The 24,214-nt window shown below is 40.0% G+C and overlaps 1 protein-coding gene across 5 annotated transcripts in view; it reads right to left on the bottom strand.

Annotated features, from left to right (window-relative positions):
• Positions 1-24,214, bottom strand: part of stxbp6 (syntaxin binding protein 6 (amisyn)) — a 130,537-nt gene that overhangs the window by 96,717 nt on the left and 9,606 nt on the right. The gene's annotated exons all lie outside the window — the stretch shown is intronic.

The raw sequence follows: 24,214 nt of genomic DNA on the forward strand, positions 1-24,214 counted from the left end.
AATAGGCAAAAAAACAAATCCAACAATCACTGAAAGAAATTGCTAAAATAATAAATGAGGTTTCTAAAATGTGGTCTAAGCTCTTTACTTGTCTCGTTTTGACAGACAAATGTCATATGTTTGTTGTTGTAATCACTACCCAGTGTTCTAAATAGCACTAAAAGGATTTTATTTAATTCATCTGTGCACTCTAATGTAACATTACTACCATGTTTTGGTGTGTACTTGTCTCTCAAGTACACACCAAAACTAGATTTTTTTTTGGTCTTATAGCAAAGGATAAATGGCTTCAAATCTACAGTACTAATCCCAGCGATGGACAAGCAATACATCTTAGAATCTTATGAGGAGAAACCGAGAAAAAGCACCACCATCAAATACAGAGTCAAAGAAAGCAATCACATTTTCCACTGAGGCAGGTCATTGTGTTTCCTCTTTCTAATCTTGCTTCAAGCTCCTGTGCACATCCAGGAAGAAAACACAAGGTCTCTTGGGTTATATTCTACATTAGGACCCTCAAGCTCGTCCATCACCCAGTGCTCCATGGACCACTTAATAACCCAGCAACTCGAGGCCAGGCCCCAGATCAAATGGCAGACATTCCTCTAGAGCCAGATCCCTTGGATACAAGGAAATATTTAATTACACTGGGGCACCGACCTGAGGTATACCCCCTACTGTGATGCTATGGGCCCAACTTAACAGCCATACGCCTATCACTGGCTCCCTGCTGGCCATGTAAAACCTAAACTCAGCTCGTTTCTGATTAAATCCACACAGCTCAAGGCCAAAAAAAAAAAACTAAACAAAACATGTTCTTATAAATTAAATCTTATAAATATATACATTACTCAACATTAGTGTAAAAGAAAGGTGGAACACAGAGGAAAGAAAAAGATAGCTATTTTACAAAGATAGCATATTGATTAAGAAGAGAATGAAGGATAAAGACAAAAACAAGTAAAGAGGTAGTGTGAGGTCAGTGCATTTTGCAGTACAATCTCTCAGCTTGGTTTGCAAAGATATGAAACACGTACAAAACCTGTTGCACTTTCCAGATCTCTGGTGGATGTTAATACACGAAGACCTCATATAAACCTTATCTGGATATTATCACTCAATAGCATGCGTCCACATTTCAAACAAAGTCAAAGCAAAGTACATTCCTCAACACTTACTTCTTCAGGATGACCTAAACTCATCAGCTTGGAAGAGAAATCCTTAAACCGAAAACAACCTCTGTGTCGAATCAGGGTCACATAGTAGTAGAAAGAAATGGTCAGTGACAAACCATTGGGGAGCCCATGATGGATAGTGCTTTTAGATATCCTTTCAGATGAAGTCAAACATGTTGTTCATCACAGAGGAATATTGTACACTCCCTGTATTACCATAATCCTGAATCATCTCATTAGAAAATATTTCAAAATTGCTGGTTCATTATGTCATTCTTATGTCAAACTAACCCAACTTGTTAAAATCTTATCCCAGTAACAACCCTCCATCACTCACGCTCAATCAGGAGTATTTCTTTCTTGTCTGGGTGGCCTGGCTTTCGGTTCTGTGATATTAGCAATCTCAGTATATAAACCCACTATCCTACTACTCTACTTATTTATCTATTATCCCAGTATCTTAAAATGTTCACGGCTATTACTGAAACGTCTGGTGGAGTTGGAATGAATGCTGGTGAGTCATTTGAGTGAATTTCACGTTAAGCCCTAAAAAGTGAAATCCTATGATGTATCAAAGCATTACACTTCAGGCTCGTTTCCAGATCTCATTTCCTGGCCCATCTGTTCTCTTTTAGACAAGGTTTGGCAAAGCACTGTCTGTGTCTTATGCAGGGGGAGACACGGTGATTAAAACAGCACAACTCACTTAAACTATTTAAGAATACATGCATGCATATATGTTAACAGCATTCAAAAAAGTCTTCAATAAAAAAAATAAACAAAAAAAAGAATCAGATGAGGTTTACTGTCATAGTTCTGACAGGTCAGTTCATAGAAAAGATATTTTCTGTGACTACACCAGGAGAAGGCATTTTCTGAATAGCAAAGAAAATGATTGCACCGTGTAGTACAATGCTGCAGGGCTTTGTTCTTTCAGCCAAGGCTAAAAAAAAAAGCATTTGCATTTGTTTCTGTGTCAAAAGGACATGCTGAAATTCTGTCAAAGGGGCAAACTTTTCATTTACTGAAAAACAGTTACATTTCAGGGTTATAAGTGTGTGCCACTGCTTGTGTGCGTTATTAAATGTTGGGTATTGGATAAGGGATACGTTCACGATTCTTACCACGTACAGTATTCAAAGAGATTTAGAGGCCCACCTGAAATGTTTTGTCGGGATTACAGCGTGAGGTCAATATTTCATATGGAGTAAATACAAGTTCACACAGCAGAAATCTTTGGTTCCCTTACACATTTTGCCATGGTTAGGTAAGGTTAAGACCCCTGCTTCATGAGCAGCAGGGACGAATAAGCCACATGTTTAAAACATGACCTCCCAAACTCATCCTTTGTGATAAAAGATCACACTGGCTGACAGCCCAAAAGTTCAGCTTCATACAGGGGAGGAAATCCTTTAAGCTTTGGACTGCTGCAAAGTTTTGTGGTGTATGATCGATGGGGCATGTCAGCAAAGCGGGTGGATGGTAAAGAGCATCCATCAGTTTCACTAACCAGTGACAGACACAGGCATGAGGACTCCTCAGCAAGAACCTCCTCCAGAAGTCTACACGACGATCAAGGTCACAGAGACAGCCGACTGAGCCACAAATGACATTTATAAAAACATCCTTGCGAACAAAACACAAGGTTCCATTATGTACGCTCCTTAAGGAACAACAACAATGAAGCCCAGGAGTTATTATAATAGCATTTTAATTCCAGCACCCTGGCTCATTTTCTTCACACCAACTGTAGCTGCACAGTCAAAGTTATGGCTATAATAGGAGCCCCAGGGATGTCATTTTATACCTCTGCTAGATTTTTCCCCTCATCGCAGCCCTACATTTGATGTTAACATTCACAATAGTTATCTGAAAGAAGATGACATATTGCAATTAAAGGGTCTGTAAGACACATTTACACCATATTAAACTGGAAATTCATGTTTACATAAGGGATCGCTCCCAAAACGATTTGTTCAGCAGTACGATCTATTTAATAGTGGAAAGTTGTCCCAAGCACGAGGGTCAAAAAATTTACTTAGTTTACAGTGTTATAATACTGCACTGAGATGTTCATCTCCTTTTGCCTTAACTCATGCTATAAATCCATTAGTCCTTTTCTCTGAAACATTCAGTCAAAACAGGAGATGAGATGCTGATGAAAAACCCATAACTCATTAAAAATGGAAAATGGGTCGTAGGAAAGAACAAAGACGGGGTTATTTTGCCATTATCAACATATACAACCACACACAAGGAACACATTTGTGCTGTGATATATTAAACAAGGGTTAAGTGTGACATATGACTCTGTAACACAACCTGGATCTGCCTTGTGGAGTTTATGATCACTGTCACAGCAGATAAATCCAAAGAATAAATGCAGTCTGAAGCACTCTGAGCAAACAGCACATTAAATCAAAATGAGTCATTTTGGGTTACATTTTATCAGTACATTGATTGTTGTATGGTCAGTGAGCTCAGGAAAAGAGTGCATTAAGAAAATAAAAGGAATGACCCTAAAGGAAAGAAATATTGGAAAAGCTCACCAGTGTCAATGATAACAAAGCAAGTCTGAAAACCAGATCAATACTTTCTTCAAGCATCCAATTAGGCAAGCTGGGTCACTCACTGGATATGTTCAGTCACTCCCCTCATTAAGGACACCTGTATGGCTGATTTATCAAATTTCTAATTCATCTTCAAGAACAAGATGATGTGTTGTTGCTGATGTAGGCTGAACTTTAGAAAAAACAAAAATCCTCCTGCAACCAAAATTTTTTCCCCAAAACCACCATTAGGGCAAAGAAGCAAATTTCCTGAAACATCCAAATTTGTCTTTAATGTGTCATACCTTGAGTTTAAGCTCACCTCTGATGGATAAGGAGGAGTTAAGTATGCATGTATGATTCTCTGGAGAGGAAAAAAAAAAAAAACAGAAAATGAGTCCCCAGTGTGCTCTTCAAACACACACACACACCCCTACAGATTGCTATTTTGCCAGGATGGATCACAAACACGCAGGAAAATTTCTTTCCGCAGTCAGTGAGTTTCCATATGGTTTTCCTATGAATGATGTCCCATCACAGGGAAACAGCTGAGGGTTCTGAGAGGGTTCTGGCATTAAACTATGATATCATTCTTCTTTTCTTTCTGTGTTAAGCAGAGTGTTTTGAAAAGATCTTCACCTCAGTTCATCTTGTCCAACTCGATAGCAAGTGAGATTTCCACTTTCCAACAGCTAAAGATGTTTTTTTTTTTAAAACGATCCTTGTTCTGACATTACCTTCCACTCATGCATACATTTTCCTCCAAGTGTATATGCGCGTAGCCTCCCGCTAGCACACAGTGTGCCCCAATACAGGACTGCCACGGAGCCCGCAGGGGTGCTAAGCCATGCCCTTAATGTGAAATACCAGAGCAGAGCCCACCCAGGGCCTGACAGAGGAAGTCTCAACAGTAGACTACTGGAGGCCCTGCAGTCTGCTGTCACCAGGTTGTTCAGCCACACAGCTGCCTGGAGAGAGTGAGATGCCAGCCTGCCAGTCCACATCCTGTCTAACCTTTAAATCCTGATCAACACTAAACTTCGAGTTGCCCGACTGCCTGCTGTTGACCTGAACACCTGCTAAGAAAAAGTTATGTTTGGAGATATGATCTTTACTTATATTATTAATACAGCATTTCTTTCAAGAGCAACTAAACATGATTACTCCCTGCAGGGCAACAGCAACATATTGACAAATCTAAAGTACTGGACTTGTCAGCACAATCCCATACATTTTGTGAAGAATTTCTATCCCTTTCTGGTATTATATGCCTTATAACATACATTCTGTTTACCATAATGTGGGTTTATATGTTAGTAGCACTGTATTTGGTCACATATTTCATTACATGCACTTTACTCTAAATGTAAACCACTTCATACAAGAGCAGCCTGTCATTTGATCTCAAATTGACCTATACGTGCTCAACTCAACAAGCATCATCAACTAGCATTGTATTTCAGGACAGATATTCTGTATGATATCTGACTGATCTTTCCTCAGCTGTTGTGATAAATTTACATTTTGTCCAGCTGCTACATTTTACACATTATCGAAGGTTGCTGCTCTCCACTAAATCCATGCATCTGAAGAGTTTCGGGAATCTTGCATTTCCAGATTAAGCGGAAGGATTACAGGTGGGGAAAATTCTTCAAACTTTAAGGCTCACCAAACTGTTTCAAAATGATCAAATCAAATCAAGCACTCATCTCAAAAATGCACTGAAAACAGGGTTGCTTTTCTTATTTTGTGAAAAGATGGCATTTTTAAGATAAGTGGTTTTTCATCAGACAGCAGCAAGAGGCAAATGACAGAGTTTTAATGGATATGAGCAACACACAGCGTCCTCCGCTTTGAGGTCTAAGAGGACAGACAGAATGAGATAAGAGTCGCTTTGGAATGAAGACGCACAGAACAAGGTGTTCCTTGTGTGGAAAAACACTCAGTCTTTGATCCTCACTTGACTCTAAGAATCCCAGGTTCCAGGACATCCCAGCATTTACAAAGGGCGGTGATTCAATGAGCAGCCACAGTCGAAACGTACAATACATCAAATTACAAATTACAAGTAGAGTCGCCTCGCAGCAAACACAGATATGACGGTGGCAAGAATCCCAGAAAGAAATGTGTACTCAGCTCCATCTGCCACATTATTTTCTTATTTGTAAGTGACAAATCTAGCTTATTCTGCTGAGCTTTTTTCATCTTCAAAACATCACAGAACCAAACACAGTACTTATAGTACTGTTGCATGGATGATGATAAACACACTTGCATGTGCCTTTTAAGTCCTCACAAACAGTTTTTGTAGCAGTGACTGAGTGGTTATGTTCACATTCATCAGACTGTTAGAAAAAAACTCCAGCACAGTATTACAGCCATACCTGCTTTGCAACAACGTGAGTATCTCAGGGTTGTATTTCTCTGAGTTTAGTCTTTCCACCCTATATTGATCAAAAATCACCCAGTGCAACTTTTATCCTAGTTTGGACATCAGACCCTCATAGTATCTCACACATCTTTCACGGCTCCAGGCTCTGTGACTGAATATCTCAGTGGCAGTCCTGGGAAAAGGTGTGAGGTGGTGGGTGGGGAGCATATGGTGTTTTTCTGTATCCTGGTGAGGTTCACGGCAGGCAGCTACTTCCCTGCAGGGAGTGTTGTAGATACAGGGAAGGACTCCAGCTGCTCCTCTGGGTGACCTTCATTACCACAATTAACATGCATGCCACTCACAGGCACACGAGAATGGGCTGAATGCTGCACTGCAAGCATGGGAGAGGGGCGTGACCCAGCTGACCAGTGAGAAACAAACTAAAGAAGGGATGTTTAAAGCAATGGGCAAATAAAAAAATCTATTTAGTGTTAATAATAGTAATGAAAAAGATAATGACTTGCTTTTTTACTCTTAAATACTGGGTTATTCAACATGGGACAAGGAGAAATTATATTCAACAATTAGTCATTGCTAGTACAAACTAATATCATATGGTACTGTACTTAATTTAGACAAGTAAGGTCTTGCAAGAGCACAAATCAATACACAAGGTATACTGTAGTGCTATCCCTTGAGTGATCAGGGTTTAATACAATAATGAGCTGTCCTGCAACTTGAAGTTACAGAAAACGGGCTCCACTGTAATTAATCTGAAAAGCTACAAGACAGGCAGATTTTAAACTTACCCACTAAGTTACTGAAGGTTGTCAAATTGCAGAGCTATGTTGTCTCTGTAACATTATTGCAATATTAATTTCCACGATAAACATACAGCAAAGGGCAATAAAGCTGGCATCTCCTGGTCCCACACTGCCTGCTGTACCAGAGCTATAATAAAGACCAGCACTCCGTTCCAAACTTAACTGCCAACACAAGAAACACTAATAAATGTAATCATAAAGATACAGATGAACTCTTCTTCATTTCAAGAAAAAGCAAGCGATGAACCACACAGGTGCAGCTTAAAGCACTGTGTGTGGTTCATGTCTGGAAGAGCTTTCCTTGTCAGTTTATATAAGTCGGCCTGTATCTGTCACAGTGAAGCAGTTAAAGGCACAGTCAAGGCCAAGGTTTTCAGTTGTCTTGTCTGAAATCCAGACTCAAACAGAAAAAACTGGGTTGGATCTAAACATCCTATAGTTTTGGTTTCAAACACTCTGCTTTCTGTCAAAAACCATGACGACAGAAAAGAAAAAAGAAAAAAAATCAATAGAGAAAAAACGATCAGCTTATTGCACAACAGCTAATGGGCACTTTATTCAGGAACTTTCATTTGTTATTCTAAAGCTGATCGATCAGAGAACACAGAGGCCAAGCAAGGTGAACACAGAGACCATTACCTCATGCTTTCCACTGCTTCTCAATTCTCTCAAACTCATTCATTTACATGCCTGATCAGATCCCCCGGGACAGAGGCATAGCGCACAAAAACAATGCTTAATTGCTCAGTGGGAGGTTCTGATTTGTAGTGACAGAGCGGGACTAGGTTCTTGTATTGTTTAGATACAAGACCTCCCAAATTTGTTATTGATTGGCCTGTCTGATTTTTAAAGATTATAGAGGAACCTAATGAAGACAGGTTTATCTGTAAAAGTGCAGGCAGTACATATGGAAGCTGATCTCCTGAACAACGATCTGGACAAAATATTTGAGGTTTGGGGCACCATTGGGAATGTATTAAAATCATTTTCAAGTACACCTTATCAAAAACACAAAAAAACTTGACAAAAACAGTGAAACACGCATAATTTTACTTTTTAATATTGAACTGTTCAATGCAAATGCGGCTTTGTGGGGCAAATTACAACTGACTTTTTGGTGGAGAGTATAATTAAAAAAAGTGATCCAAGGTCAGGCGACACACTCTTTAAAAATACTGATAGTTCATATTCTACTAAACACTGCCCCAAAATCCATAGTCTTGTACTGACTCACAGCTGGCAGCCGAGCCAAAGTGAAAGTGCAGTGGTGTTAAGTCTCTGAAACGACTTTGGCTTCCTGTCAACAAGACCACTTAAAAGTCTTAAGGGCTCAACACCACCGTGGCTTCTGCATGAATGGCAGAGACACATGAACTAGCACCTCGGGTCAAACCATCACTGAAGTATTAAGCATCAGTTTTGACTAAATGACAACCAAAAGTGTATTAAACAAAAAATAAATAAAAAGATTAAATAAAAAAGTGATGACATATAGGAAAGAAAAACAGCCAGTCCCGTATTTAATTGTTTTCAACATGAAACACTTTCACAAACGTCACTTTAAGATTTCCGTAGAAATATTAATATATACCCAAAGGAAATTCAAATAAACACATACATACATAACTCTCAGGGAGGCCAGTATTTGTCTTCCTTAGCACCAAGTCCAAAGAGTCCAGCTCATCATTACTATAGATAGGAACCAAATTGAGGAAGTACTGCATGGAGGAGATGTGAGAGATGAAGAAAAACAGATGTTGAATGTAACAAAGGGAAGGTCAAATATATGAAAGTGAATAAAGAGAGAGGGCATGGGAACAATTAAAGGGGGGTGAGGAAGAGATGGAGGAATAGATAAAAGAGCCATCACAGAGAGCAGGAAAAATTAGGTCAGAATTAAACTGCGCAACAGCTGGGTGAAGTCCATCTCAAGGTCTGCCCTGGGAAAAATGTTATCACAATTGCTTAATACATAGTCTGCTGTGAACAGAGTACATATAAAAACAAAATCAGATCAGCATGATGTCATTTACTTGTTAATTAAAAGGTATTTGTTCAGCAATGTTATTTTAAAGAGAAGATGTACATTTGATACAGAACAATCAACTTTCCAGTTGTTCCAAAACTGTCAGTTTTCCGGGATTATAATCAAACTGCTTTGTTTTGATTGTATCATTTCACATATCTGATATCAGAAAAGGCCAAATGCAACTTCATGTTCTCTTTTTTGGCAAGACTAGGAGCCTGATTAAAAACTTGAAATGCCTTGATTAAAGAACATCTTGTTCAAAAAGAGGACAGCATAACTGATCATGTTAAACAGACATGGTAACGCCTGCCAATTATGGAGACAAGAGTGCCTAAAAGTGTTAATGTTTTAAAACTGAGAAAGTTGATGACTCAAAGTTCTGATGTGATCACAGAAACTTTTATTTTCAAGCTGTAGAACTGCACCAAAATGCACCAGTGAAATAATCAGACAGTGTTCCAGACCTTTCCCACCCCTTAGCAACTCAAACTACTGACTAGTGGCCAAGACTGATATTCTTAATCCAAAAAAAATAAATAAATAAATATTCTAATGTGAACCCAGTGGGCAGACAAATTGATCAGGAAACTGTCACCACAATGAGTAGTTAACTTCATCCACAACCCCTCTAAAGCACAAGAGATTTACAGCTTGTTCAAACTTAACCCTGATTGAGTTATTATAGCTTCTCTACTTTTGACTCTGCATCTTGAACACACACCCACATACCCATATACTACATCCATCCATTACCTATCACTGTTACCCTTTGCAGGGTTGTGGCAGGGCTGGAGCCTGTCCCAGCTGACACTGGGTGAGAGGCGGGTCGCCAGTTCATCACAGGGCTGGCATATAGAGACAAACAACCATTCACACTCACATTCACACCAACACATTCACCAATTAATTTAACCTGCAAGTATTCAGACTGAGGGAGGGAGCTGAAGCATGCAAACTCCTCAACCCAAACATATACTCAATAGTTTAATTATCAAAGACACTATTAAAAGTAGCTGCATTCTATTCTCCTTTTTTTTTTTAATCAGCCATGTAAAAGAAATAAGATCAAGCACATCTGGGGCTCCCCAGGAGCTGCAGATCACCTAGTTTGAAAATCAAGTCAGGCCAGAAATTTTTAGACCATCTAACACATTTCTGCTAAATGTTTCACTACGGTGAAAGTTAAAACTGTTGAAAGTGTTGACCAGATGCTGTTTTCCCTTCTGTGATACTAAAGCATCGCAGAACTAGCAACGACAAGGTCGACTCTTGCATTAGCTGTGTTCAGGACAAAATGTTGCATATTGCAAAGACTACAGCCTACAGCCAACTAGAATTTGCACTGACTCACATGGCTGACCAGCCGATCAGACTGCTTCCTCTCATTGACTGGGCCCAATTCAACATGCTCAATTGGGCGAAACGCTGCCATCAAAGGCCAACTAAGTGCCGATGATGTGGGACACACCAGAAAAAGTTGGACCACAGACACTTGCTGACAGCGCCAACGTTTGCAGACAGCCGACTGTTGGCTTTTTGTGTCAGGGTCCTAAAGCAGTTTTCAGCAAGACTGTGGGTTATCTGAGCAACCTCTCTTTCTGATTACTTGACCGGAGTCCACCGTAACCCCAATGGCATTCAAGATTTGTTCTTAGTGAAGAGGAAAATCTTTGTCCAAAAAAGCCATTTATTCTAATCTTACAACAGGTTGGCTTTTATCTGATAACTGCAAAAAGAGTGCAATTATGGGAAGCTGTGTGTGTGTGTGTGTGTGTGTGTGTGTGTGTGTGTGTGTGCGCACGTGTGTGTGTGGGAGTGCTGTGAAGAGCATGTGTATTTTCCAGAAATGGGTCTGATGGTCCCCACAAGGTCCAATTACTCAAGCTCAGTAGATTCAGTGATGTCTGTTTGCATCAAAGCTGATCCACATATAATGGCCTCATCTACCCAAACACACAAAGCCGCGTGCATAAACAAACAAACACACGCCCACCTCTCAAACCAAACAGTAATCACTAGAGGACCACTGTGGGGTGATGCTCAAAATGTAGCCTGTATGAGTCCAGTCTGCACCCTTGGGACTCTGGCCTACCTGCCAAACTAGAAGGTGCATTGGACTCCGTCCATGTGCTGATGGATGGACAGTAAGTGTCCTGCACAATTGTCTCTTGGCACTGGCTGATTGCTGCACTGGAGAACTTCTCCAGCAGATCTATACTGTCACTCAATTTCTCGAGTGCTTACTTCCAGTTCTCACATACTCACTCTTTCACTCAGTCACTTGCTTGCTTGTGGTCTCTGAGGAGAAGGGGATTAGAAAAACACTAAGTCAGGGATCTAGGGGACTGTCTTGGACCTTGTCCCAATCTCATGCATGAGCACCATTAGCAAATGCAGATTTGGTCTCAAGCGCATGTTGTTTAGGGAACACAAGTCATTCGCTTCACTTCACTTCACTGAAGCAGGTGCAAAAATAAAGTTGATGCGGGTGTGTTGATTCAAACAGTACGTATCGCTAATCGTTTCCAACACTGCAGCTCATATTGCTCTTTAAAACACAGAAAATGAATACAAAGTAGGGCAGGCTGTCGCATCAAACACACCACACCTTGTCCTGAAGAATGCAGATGGACTCCGATCTGCTTGGAAGGCACAAGTCCTCTACATTTTGAGGCCATAGATAAATCCACTCTCCCTTTAAAAGAGACTGATAGAGTTAACTCCAGATGCACTGGCTCAGCAAATCCATGTGCCTTACTTCAAAATCAATAGTCCCGGCTTTAAATGATATAAGAATCATCAGGCTCAGCGAGCATATAACCGTGGAATCTGATACGACACTGAATTCATTACATCTGATGGTATCAATCCTGCTATCCCTTATTAGAACTCCTCACAGAGAGGCTTTTCTTACTATATGCCTTTTAAATCTTCCTTGTTCTCTCTCAGACAGAAGCAGGGAACATTTCTGCCAAGTCTGAGAGGTAAAAACTGGTTGGCATACACTGCAAGACTAAATGAATAAGATATGGCACCTCACGACATTCACCTTCAGCCAGCCTTGATGAAAATACACTTTGATAGACTTGATTTTACAGTGACTTCACTAAGTTCATTATTGACAAAAGAAACTATTATCATGTATCTTCAGTGTGTATAGCATGCTTCTTTAATGAAAAGAATTTGGCCTTCCTGTCTTTCTGACAACAGATATGTGGAATATTATCGTATCCTCATTCACAGTCTACAACACACGAAAGCCAGTAGCCTTCTACATGAATTCTGTTAAACTATTCCATTAGAGATAAGCTTTGTTCAAAGTCTGCAGGATAAAAGGAGGAAGCATCTTTAATTCAACATGCACTGAGAAGATATATGAGAAGCAATTGAGGCATTAGGTAAGAGCATTGAAAGCCTGCATAACTGAGGAAATTCTCTTCTGATGGTACGTTACAGTGCATATTATTCTTGTATTATATGCACTGTAACATATATATAATTCTTGTAGTGAATGCCCACTTAGTCAATATAGTAAAAGTCCAATGATAAAATGATAATGTCTTGAAATCCCTGAGAAATGTGTCATATCAATGAAAGGATGATTTGAAACTTCCAAGGTTTCAGTTTGTGACCTGATTCATGACTTAAGAAGAAAAAAGTCAAATGTAGAGTTACGCTACAGCCCTGGTAAACAAAGATCATAAATCACACATCGAATGGATGGACCAGCAGTTTTATTTGCTCTCTTTATTTATGAACAGAGGTGGTGGTGGGTGTGGGACTGAAGTGTGAAATGTTTGCTTTTCCAAATTAAAATTCAGCATATGCAGTCCGCATTGTGCTCTAACTTCGGAGTTGCAGGAAGGGAGCCAAACAAATATTTACCGAGAGCTGCAAGGGCTTTTCTGCAAAAGAGCTTAATCGATAAGTCTCAGTCCTCGCCTCAATCACTTACAGGCAGTTAACAAGCCAGTTCCTCTCCCTGACAAAAGGAAATACCATTTAGAGCAAAAACTTTGGGCTTAAAAAAAAATCTAGTCATTTTATTTCTCTATTTTACACATTCATGGGGAATGATAAGGGTCGAAAATCGAGGCTGATATTAACTCCTGCTGATTATGTTGGCAGAAGAGGTGGTTAGTTACATTCAGTCACGCAAAAACACTTCAATCTTCACTTGGCAATACTTTAATTCTAATGGTCCATTCATTCATTTATTTTTCAGAAATCCTGAACTCTGAATCCAGTGGGATACTACTGTGCCTCATATTATGAAACACACACACACACACACACACACACACACCCTCATGCTACCACACAGTAAAAATCTTCAAATGGGAGGTAATTGGACAGCTGGAGAGACGGGGTCCGCTGAAGTAGAAAAGAATAGCGCAGCTCTCTTTAAAGTTTTCCAGGCAGGCAGATGAGTCCCTGAGGTTAATTCACAGTCTTAATAGTATTCCATCTTTTTGCATATAAAAGTTGTCTGCACTGGCTCGGATACAGTATTCTTTCAGCTTTATTAGCCCCGTAATACAGGTTTACGTGGAGCTGACAAGAGACACGGAGACATCTCAGTGTTGGGTGAGCACTTCACATATTAAGACACTTTTAAGAGCTAGTATGAGAAGAAATACATTATGTATAATACATTTTCACTGTGGTGTAAATAAATGATCAGGTTTTTCACCATCATTATGTTAACACCATATCATTTTATCAATTTTAAAGTAGAGGAATCAAACGAAAGAATTAGACAAAAACACTGTAAACATTGTCATTATACACCATAGCTCCACAGTTCACATAAGGACCATTACTGTATGACCAGTAACACACAAAGCCATTTGTTTGTCTTTCCACTGCACATCACAGGAGTAAAGCATTCCTGTCTCATGTTACATTTCAAAAACTCAACAGTAATAGCTTTCAAACTTTTACTTTCCATTTCAAAATTCGCTTCTTTCCAGTAAAGACTATCAGAGGTTAGGACCCTTGAGATGCCCCTCTCTCTTCCTACTGTCTCTTTCACTATCCACAGCCTCCTCCCTGTCTCCTACTATTCCAGTCTACGTGGGTATATAATGCAGTCTGGTAATTTTGTGCATCTCTAATAATCATATGTCTTTCATGACAAGCAGAGTACCAGAGGGACCCTTGACTGAACAGATTTACTGGCTGCACCTGTAGATTAACACGAGTGGTTTGCAGCCAAACTCAAATTTGTCATTTCTATCCATTAAAATACATCTGTTTTATTCATGGGAATATGGTAGATTCCAGACTTTTGGTTTCTTCCAAATTGGGCTTCTATTGCAAGATATTGGAGGGAGACAATCCTCTTAAGTATATCCATAGACAAAAAATAATAACTGAAATCAAGTGCAAATCCAGACTGAGTATCATAATAAAAACAACTTACTGTACCCAGAGTCCTAAAATATGTCATATGACAGCATTTTAACCATTTGCTTTTATACAACTGGATAATTTTTGCAGATGTACCAAAGCTTTGTCAGCCAAATGGATGATAAATTGTACTAGAGGCATGAAGCCAGAACGATTGTGTAGTGTCAATTTTCCAGCCAAAAGACACTTTGGTAAGTCCCTGTTTGTTGACTTTCATCCAACAGAGAGCAGGTTGAACTACAGAGTGAAGGTCAACACAGTATGAATTTCCCTTTAACTACAAAGCATTTTCAAATTTGTAGCTACCATTAATATAAGATGCATGATTATAATATAAGATGCTACTGCTTACACAACATTCTCTCACTCTGGTTCTTCCTTTGCTCACCTTCTGTCCATCTGACACATTCTCTGTGAATTATATATATATAGATAGATAGATAGATAGACAGACAGACAGATAGATAGCTATATGTATAGATAGATATAAATACAGAAAGACAGAGAGAGAGATTTTAATTAAGAGGAGGGGAGAAGTCCTCTACTCAAATGATGAAGTTTACTGTACTAATCTTCTACTTTTCTCCTGCTAGCAAGCCAACAAATGAGCCAATCAAGTATACTGAAGTCATTGTAGTCAAACAAAGACAGGTAAATAAATTACTTAAATACCCAAAGCATTCTGTTTGTGCTTTTGTAAAGGCTTGAAAGACAGATGGCACTGGCTGCTGGAGGGAACAATACCAAGCTTCATTTTTTAAAGGGTTTTCATCGGGGAGTTCTGTAAGACCAAATGTCTTCCTTTTTCAGCATATTCAAGAAATGTGTTCCAACCGCAGCTGGCTAACACCTATCATGAATAGCTCGAGGTTTATAAGTGGACTACAGCCAGTAAATGTTTTTGAGCTGTTGGCCAAAGCCAGGGACAACAACAGTCTTTAACCTGAAAAATCCCAAAGCCCACAGATGCAATATGAGACAAACAAGTACTGTTTTAGCAGTTTCTGAAGATTGCCCAGGAAAGAAACAGTGGAGACAATGACACTGAATGGGAACCAATATACTGCAGGGGGACTCCATCTTAGAAACAACTTGGAAGATGACAGAAGAAAATTGTTCAAGAGCAAGCAGTACAAAACACTGAATCCGACTTCACTGTTGTGATGGCAAAAGGTTGCTTCTCTGAGTCAGTTGCTGAAAGAAGGCCAAGTGCCAGCAAAGAGGATCCAGACAAGATTGAGGACTTGAGTTAATGGGCTAAAGAGCATTCAGGATACAATCTAGGAGAGGCGTGTTCACGGCTCAGGCCTAAAAACAAAAAGGAGAGCAACTAGTTACCTCAGTTTCCTTCCCGTATTCCCTCATCCCTTAAGTCCCATAACAGATTACACCCACATTACTGTTGGTGAGAGCTCCAAAACAAAAAAATAAATAGACAATGTAACAGAACAATGTGTCCCACAGTAAATGACTACTTTTACTATTTGTTAAAAAAGGACTCCAAATTGCTGTGACAGACCGAGAAAATAAATAGCTTTGCAAAATGTCTAGAATTATAATGCATTAGCAGCACATTTTGTAATAACCAAGGAATGTCAATACATTATGAAACTCTGCTAAAATAAGCCTTACTTTTCAACCAACAAAAATCTTTTGCTTCTTCTGAACCATTTGTACTTTCAACATCTTCAGAGTGAGGTTTTCCTACAGCCAAATGAAATGTGCTGGAAAGTCAGTCGGATTGGATGACTTAAATTGCTTATTAAATGTTTAGTTGTGAACTCTCTCAGTTTGACAAGAACAGAGTATCAGCTAATTATATGGATGGCTGACTTTTATAAGGCCAGGGCTCTTCACTCTTTTATTACAGCTCCCTCTTCTTTCCTCCTCTCCCCTCCCTTCCTTTTGTACACTTCATTCAGCACAGACAAGACGAAGGGTCTGAGGTACAAGTTTTGTTTGCACGAAAAGCTGAGAATACCAAAAGGATGATATTCCAGGTACACAGGGAATTGTGTTGACAATAGAGAGTCAGAGTACACAGTATCAAAAACATGTGTGGAGTGGTCGTCTTCTCAAATAATTACCCCCTCATTGATGCCTAAATGGCTGCATCACCTCATCTCCCTGGACCATTTCCCTGCTGTTGTACACCATCAACACTCCCACAACATGGAGAACAACAACTGTACATCCCAGTAAGGAGGACAGAAACAAAACTTTTCCACTGTAAACACTTGTCAAAACAGGACAGAGCATTCAGTCGTGAAGCCTTTAAGTTAAGAAGAACCACCCCGAGTTCTGTTGCTGTAATGACCAGCTGGGACTGTGAGAAGACCCTCCCGAGTGTCAGACTCAACTCTTCACGTGTCAGATCAAAGACCTACAGTTGGAGTTTTCTGTGCGTCATTCATATTAATTAAACCATGTTTCATGTAACTAGCCCTCCTTTCAAAATTACACATGATTTAAGGAAGTCTCACCACAATAACTATGGAACATACACATTCTCAACTCCAAAACAAGTTCCCCAGAGAGTGCCTAAATTTAGATATATAGATAGGGAATCCAGATCTACACCGCTCCTACTATAAACAACAGGAAACAAAATAAAACTATCAGCTCAAAACCACAGGTAACCACAAATAACTCCCCAAAGTCACATATATTCTCTGAGCAGATACAGTGAAAGAATACTCCTATTCCCTTGTTTCATCTCTTTCATCTCCATCTCCCATCTCTCCAGTGTCTGCAGGAACTCTCCTGTTCTAAAAAGAAAGTCCTAAAAGTGCACCAGCAGCAACCAAAGGGTGAATTAAGACTTAAAGGGAGCTGAAGGGAGTCTTGCAAACTACCATGACACACTGCCACCAAACCAATCCAATCATAAGATTCCTGCTAGACAAAACACACCCTGCTGTTTCTACTGGGAAAACAAGATTCACACCCAAGACAAAAGCAGTGGCTACAGAAACGCTCTCAGGACTGTGGCCAACGTGTGAGGAGCTCAGGATACAAAATTGTGGGTTTGTTCTGTCAACCAAAGAGCTGTTTGCCTCAAAGGCAAGCAGGCTAAGTTGGACAGTAAAGGACGGAGGAGGAGCTGACGGAGGAGGATGATGGACAGTTTGGCTTCGACACAGGAAAGCACTGTGAAGAGAGCTGTCAGAACCACTGGGGCATGTACTGATTTCCAAAAGTGTACGTGCGCATACACACCTGCACTCGTTCTCTGCAGAGTGGATGAAACACAGCGACCAACTCTACAGAGGGAGGTTTTTTGTATGCACAACAGCACGCACACCTCAGTCCACCTGCAGAGCACCTGAGCCTTTAATCTATCCTGCTCCACCTGCTGTGCGTGTGTGTGCTTGTATGTCTGTGTGTGTGCACTGAGTGAAAGAAAATGAAGGGGAAAAAAACTACAGCAACACACATCAAAAAAGAAAAATATGCAAATACCTAATGTGTTTCTACCCATGCTGAAATAATTGTGAATTCATTTTGAGCTCACACATCACCACGACTACAACTACCATTATGGAAAATATTCTTATTCCTATTGCTGTATATTTAAAACAAGAAACCAAAGAATCTGTGTGTGCTATGAGGCTTTGTGTTGGGGCCACAGGAGAGGACACAGTTCACAAACAACTGAACTGGATGAGCACACTGGATCCATTACTGGAACCTGAAGTGCCATTAGAGGGCGACAGGAGTGGATAACGACAGAGCATTTGCATGTATTCAAGCATCAGGTATGTTCTAGCAATCCTAAAAAAATTCTGTGAACTACAATGTGCTGGTCATATAATACCAATTTGGAACATTACCAACAAACAAAGTGCAAATGAGAACATATACCACATTTTTTTATTTGTTTTATTTTTATTTATCTCAAGTGAAGTTTGAACAAACTCAAACTAACATGTAATTTGTTCAAAATAAATTGAATGCCAAACATATAGACTAAGGCACATTACCTCAAATGATAAATTGCACCATTCCCAAAATATTGCCAGTCCATCTCTTTAATCCTTTCCCTTTGATATCTCGCCTCAACTCTCTTACCTTTTGCATTCAGTCTTAGCTCTCCTCTCCTAGTCTAAGCTCAGGTCAGTCACACGCTGAAGCCTTTCCCAAGACTTTTGTGGGGAGGTTATGGAGGGAGGCAAACATGATAAGGGAGAGCAAAAGTGAGGGGTGAAGACAGTTGACGTTTCTAAGAGCTGAACTGCTGCTGCAGCCTAATTAGATAGATAAAGACTGCCATAGCACAGTGATACAAAGAGGTTTGGGATGCATGTGTGTGCACACACAAACACACAAAGACACACACACACAGACTTCAACAGGGAATGTGGTATTAGTGTCATGCTGATGTAGCTGGTCCTGTGTGAGTGGGCTGCATGTCTCTGCTCTCAGTAAATACTGGGAGGCCTGCATCATTCACTGCTGCTACACTGGCCCAGTGAGAAGCCCACAGAAGGCAACATTCTTCTCAACAGAACGTGGACCACCCACACACTCATGCCAGGCTAATCCTCGTTAACAATCATTTGTCAAAACTCCCTCAGATGCTTAAAAAAGTTCCGTCGGTCAGATGTAATGTGAAAGTAAAACCAAACCGGAACCAGAAAATGCATGGATCACGGATCTTTATTGGCACAATTTTCATCTTCAGTACCATGAAAATTCCAATTACCAATTACCAGTTATCAATCATCACAGCCAGCCTTGGTCTGTCCTACCAGCACTCTCATTTTATTGTTTTATCTTGTTTGTTCAATGTGCACAAAAACCAAAGAACTATCTTAAACACATTTGTATAACTGCTTTAAACGCCAGTTATGCCATTTAAAATCATGTTTATTCAGCACCTGTCTTAACATCTGTTTGCATATGATGTCAATAGTGAGGACTAAACCCGAAGATGATTTGTCACATTGTGCTCAAGTGGCTGCCTGACAAAAGCAACAGCGTCCCACAGTTATGAATGAATATTCTGGATCAGAAGCTTTGGTACTGGCAGTAATCCTTGACGTTGTCTTTTGTTCACTGAGGGGATTTTAACATTTATGCATTTTCTAGACTTGAACTTCATACCTACTGTGTATCCTCCTCAAAATCTGTTTTATGGTGCTGCATTAACACCTCCCAAATCCTTGTAAATATCCACGGCCTCTTATTTCTGCTTCTCTCTGGACTTGTAAGGATGGGTAAACACACCCACAGCCTAAATTCTATGTATATCAAAAGAGAAGCTGAGAGTGATGTGTTTCTGGAGTTACCAAGGTCATAACTGATCTTTCTGAACTTTCTGATTGGTCTGAGCAGCTTAATCATACCAGTGAGCTACAAGATCTCCCTGCCCATCCATCTAACCACATAATCAATAACCTGACCACTGATGATGAATGGAAGAGAAGTAGAAAGTGCAATACAAAAACCGGTGTGGTAACTGAGGAATCTACAGTGTATTCTACATGGACTTGATACTGGGCTCTGATACCGAATGTGTTTCTTTGCCCCTCCAACAAAGAAGGCTTACTGTTGACACACACTCATACCCCTAACTGTCGATGTATCAGATGCAACAGAGAAAAATCTTAAACATTAAAAACAAACACAAAACACAAAGATACTATAAGAACACTATACAGAGCACAAAAAGAGACACAAACATAACCAACACCCCAGCGTGAAGGTGTCAACATATAACTTACATAAGACACAGCCTACACATAACATTAAACATGTAAACCAGCCCATAAAATAACATGCCTGCATAAACATGGTGGGCATGAATACACCCATAAATACAGACACCCACGTGCTTCCCACATGGAAATTCACAGATTAACATAAAGCAACAATGAGTTTGTTCAGATATGCAAAAGTACCGTGTACATGATGGGGTTTTATAGGATTCCAGTAAGACCTTATTCCAGTTTTGAGAAACCTGGATATGCTAACTTGAATACCCTAAGGCTGAAGACCTGAAGTTACAATCAAGTTTCCAGCTATTTGAATAACCACATTTTTCATATTGTATAATAAAAGATCAAAATGATGATACTTTCACATATGGTACGCTGGTGGATGTAAATGCACTCAGTGTATCCAAACATGCAAAGAACGTGGTCATAACTGACAGAGGAAGACTGGATTACATGATAAAGCAAAGCTAGTTAATGGGGGAAAAAACACTGCTTAATATGATTTAGAAACTGACAGATGGACTTCTCACTTTGTTCACTAAATCCACCCAAAGCTGACAACCTATAGCAGTAACACATTCAAACACGAACAGATTTAAACAAGTGCAAAAAATCGTGAGGATCGCTCGAGGGAGAAACGGACTGGAAAAGGAAGAAAATATGTTTTTCTTTCAGATCAAGACAAAAGAAATGAGAACCGTGTAGACTAATAGGCTGCCCCAGCGAAACCTTCAGAGTGTCTTATCTGGCTCAACTGGCCTCACATCTCTCCAGCCAAACATTCTGTGGGCGGTCCAGTGTTTCAGCCCTGAGGTCCAGCCATAAAGGCACCGCAGGAAGCCCAGCGATCAAAGAGAACGCTCTCTAACCGACTTGGGCCATGTTTAGCTTTTGGCTTCGCTCCAGCACACTCCTATGTCATCTACACCCCTGATGTTGTTGTGAAAGCGTTAACATACGTTTCTGTGTGCAGTCGAACAGCTCTGTGTCAACATGTATGTGTGTAAGATCAAAGACATCTCAGAAATCTCATCACAGCGCAGGCTAGGAGCATCCACTGGACACAGAGGAGAAATGAAGCCGAAGCAAGACAGAAGAGAGTCAGTCAGACATGATTGAGTGATGATGAATCTCATGATCAGCAAAGGAATCTGGGAAATTTGCTTATATTAGCTTTAAATGAGTGCAAGTATTACATAAAGTGAGAAAAGTGTATCAAAAAGGCCAGAACATGAACCAAAAAAATAACTTCTCAACTCCGATAACTACTGATTCAGGGTTTGTGGACAAAAATCTGTTTACATATCTACATTTACAACTGATGTTTTCACCCTGAAGCCAAATAAAAATAAGATATCTGAGCTGTTTGCGCAGTAATGTAATTCAGAAACAAGAAGCACTTGCTGTTCAGGCCTTGTTGTTCCACTGATAAATGTTTACCTAAGACAAAAAGTCATGTGTTCAACAAACTGCCAATTCAAAGATTCAGACTCGCCCACACTGAAAAGACAGCTCGAGCTGACTGCTGCGGCTACAAGGTCAATTGCATAACATCTATATTGCATGCCAGTGAAAGTTGTGATTTATTCCAAACAGATAAGAAACTTCACAACACTTTGCAACTAGAAAAAAATGCATTTTTGGTGTAAGTCGTATTAGTTGAAACTGTCTTGTTTTTCTTGTATTCAGTCACGTCTTAAGACTCTGTGTTACAGCATATGATTCTGGAATTAGAGCAGCAGTAATGGTCTGGTGTTTCATCGTGGCACCCTGCTCAGCTTGAGAATGAAGTGCCCCTGGCTGTGTATACAGCACGGCTCCTCATACTGTAGGCCCACTTTCACCGTGACACACCACAGATTACATAACTCTGCCACTGTACGGCCTTCAGGCCTCAACTATCTGCTACTGCAGTCATGAGACTGTCAGCGACCCCCTTCCCCCACCCTTAACTACACACACAGTGCTTCCACATAGTTCCACACAAGCCAAACACTCAACGTCAAGCACACCAGCCTTGTATGTGCTGGGAGGTGAAGCCTGGTTTCACATTCATGATTTTTCTGTACTGTACATGTTTATGCACACGCACACACACACACGCACGACTCAGAGCGATGCTTGGCTGGTTTAAAGAAATGCCACATGACTAAGTGAAGCACACAACAGTGTGGGCCTTCACTACAACAGCAGCTTAGTCAGGTGGCTGTTAGTATAAAGCAGACAGTGAAAAACTTTTAATAGGCTCACTTTGGCAGGATAGAAATTTGGGAGATTGTGACGATGGCAGAAGTGGCTGTAATTGTACTTCAAAGGATGACAAGATACAAAATGTTCCTCCTTAAATGATCGGCACTGAATAAACAAAAGGCCTTTTTTAGCCCAAGGGTGAACAAGGCTGCTGTTCATAATAGGCAAAGATGGCAGCAAATGAGTGGAAGTTACTTTTCTTGACTCTTACTTACATCTCCAGTGGTGTAAAATAAAAGACACGTTATATAAAAAGTAAATGAGGTAAGAATGTAACAGCCCACAGTCGCTTTAGTCACACAGTCCAACATTAGGCCTCTCCATCTAAACAGCAGGTGGGGGTCACTTGTAGCAAACTGATCTTGCTCCAGCCAGGTGATGCAGAGATTAAGAATGATCCCGAATGATCATTAAGAATGAGATTTCGTAGGACAAATACTTTCATTACATTAAAAAAATCATTATCATTATGGGTTTATTTCACAGGGTCTACAAAAAACACACTCCAAGGATTACAATGACATATGAATGCACGACAGCCTTCGCTGTATGCGTTCCAGCGATATTTATCTTCAGTAACAATACGTTTTATAACACAGCATAAACTTCCCAGGGTTAACATCAATGCTTGGCGATGAAAGGGATTCACAAATGTAGCTCAGCCGGAATCGTTACATTAGACATTACATAACTTAAGATGCACACGTCTGAAAACCTTAATCCACTGAAAAGACACAGAATTAGTTTTAACGACCGGGCTCTAAAAAGTGTCTTGCCTGCTTGTTAATACAGGGTCACGCCTATGGCTCCTTGATGTTCACACACTGATGCTCTGCAGAAAAACAACACTCAAATCATTCTGCATCTTTGAAGTCATCAGGATGACCTTGGCCTCTGTTGATGTGTAAAGATGTGAAAAGTGCATTCTTTTGTGATCTAATTGTGTAATTCATGTATTCCTGTTCATAGTGATGGTGAAATGAGTAAAGCAGGCACAAGGGCTACCAAAAAGGGCAGCGCTCAAAGGTAAAAATAAGTTCCTGCTGATTTTCCCAGCCACATTTGGGATTCAAACCAGCTTGGGATTCAAGAGCAAAATCTAATCAACCCTTATCATGTGATGCATTCTGTTGTAATTATTATTTAAAAAAAAAAAAAATCAAGGACAAGATCAGATCATTTCATTCATTTCAATTATGACAAGCAGTTAGGACATCCAGTGACTTTTTGTTGAGATTTTGTTGTCACAGAGCTCAAAAGAGGTAAAAAAGCAGTGAAGGCTGCTGCTGCTGCTGGGGACATGATGACACTGGCATTACATCCAGAAAATAACAACCAACACTCATTTCCACATCAAAGGAGTAATGATTCATCATGCACCCTTCGGAAAAACGCTGTTCATCTTCAGAAACCTTTGTCTAAACTGTGACACGCGTTTGACATAACTGGCTTATGTGTTTGTACCTGAGCTCAGCACTGAGAAGTGAGATTATTGGAAGGCAACTTTGAATCTGAATTCATCATAGCGAGACTGCACTGGGCTTCGTGCTGTACTGATATACTGATATATTCCTCCCAGCCAACATTAAATAACTTTGAACCTGTAGTGATGTGATCTGCTGCCACCAAAGCAGAGTTTTAATACACATTAAAATGGCAGGATTAAGAATGCCGTTGATCTTCATAAGCAGTTCTGCTGGCACTGAAATTAATAGGCTCTAGCTATTCTCATGAATAATGTGCATGGCTAATTCAATTAACAAGAAGCATCTCAGCTGACGTTCAAATGGAGGGAAAAAAACAAAATACTTTAAACCTCAATTTCTGCTAAAACAATTATTCAATTTCAGTTTAATCTAATCGGTTTAAAAAGGATTGACC

Source organism: Scatophagus argus, chromosome 15 (genome assembly GCF_020382885.2).
Source record: "Scatophagus argus isolate fScaArg1 chromosome 15, fScaArg1.pri, whole genome shotgun sequence".
Classification (NCBI taxonomy): Eukaryota; Metazoa; Chordata; class Actinopteri; family Scatophagidae; genus Scatophagus; species Scatophagus argus.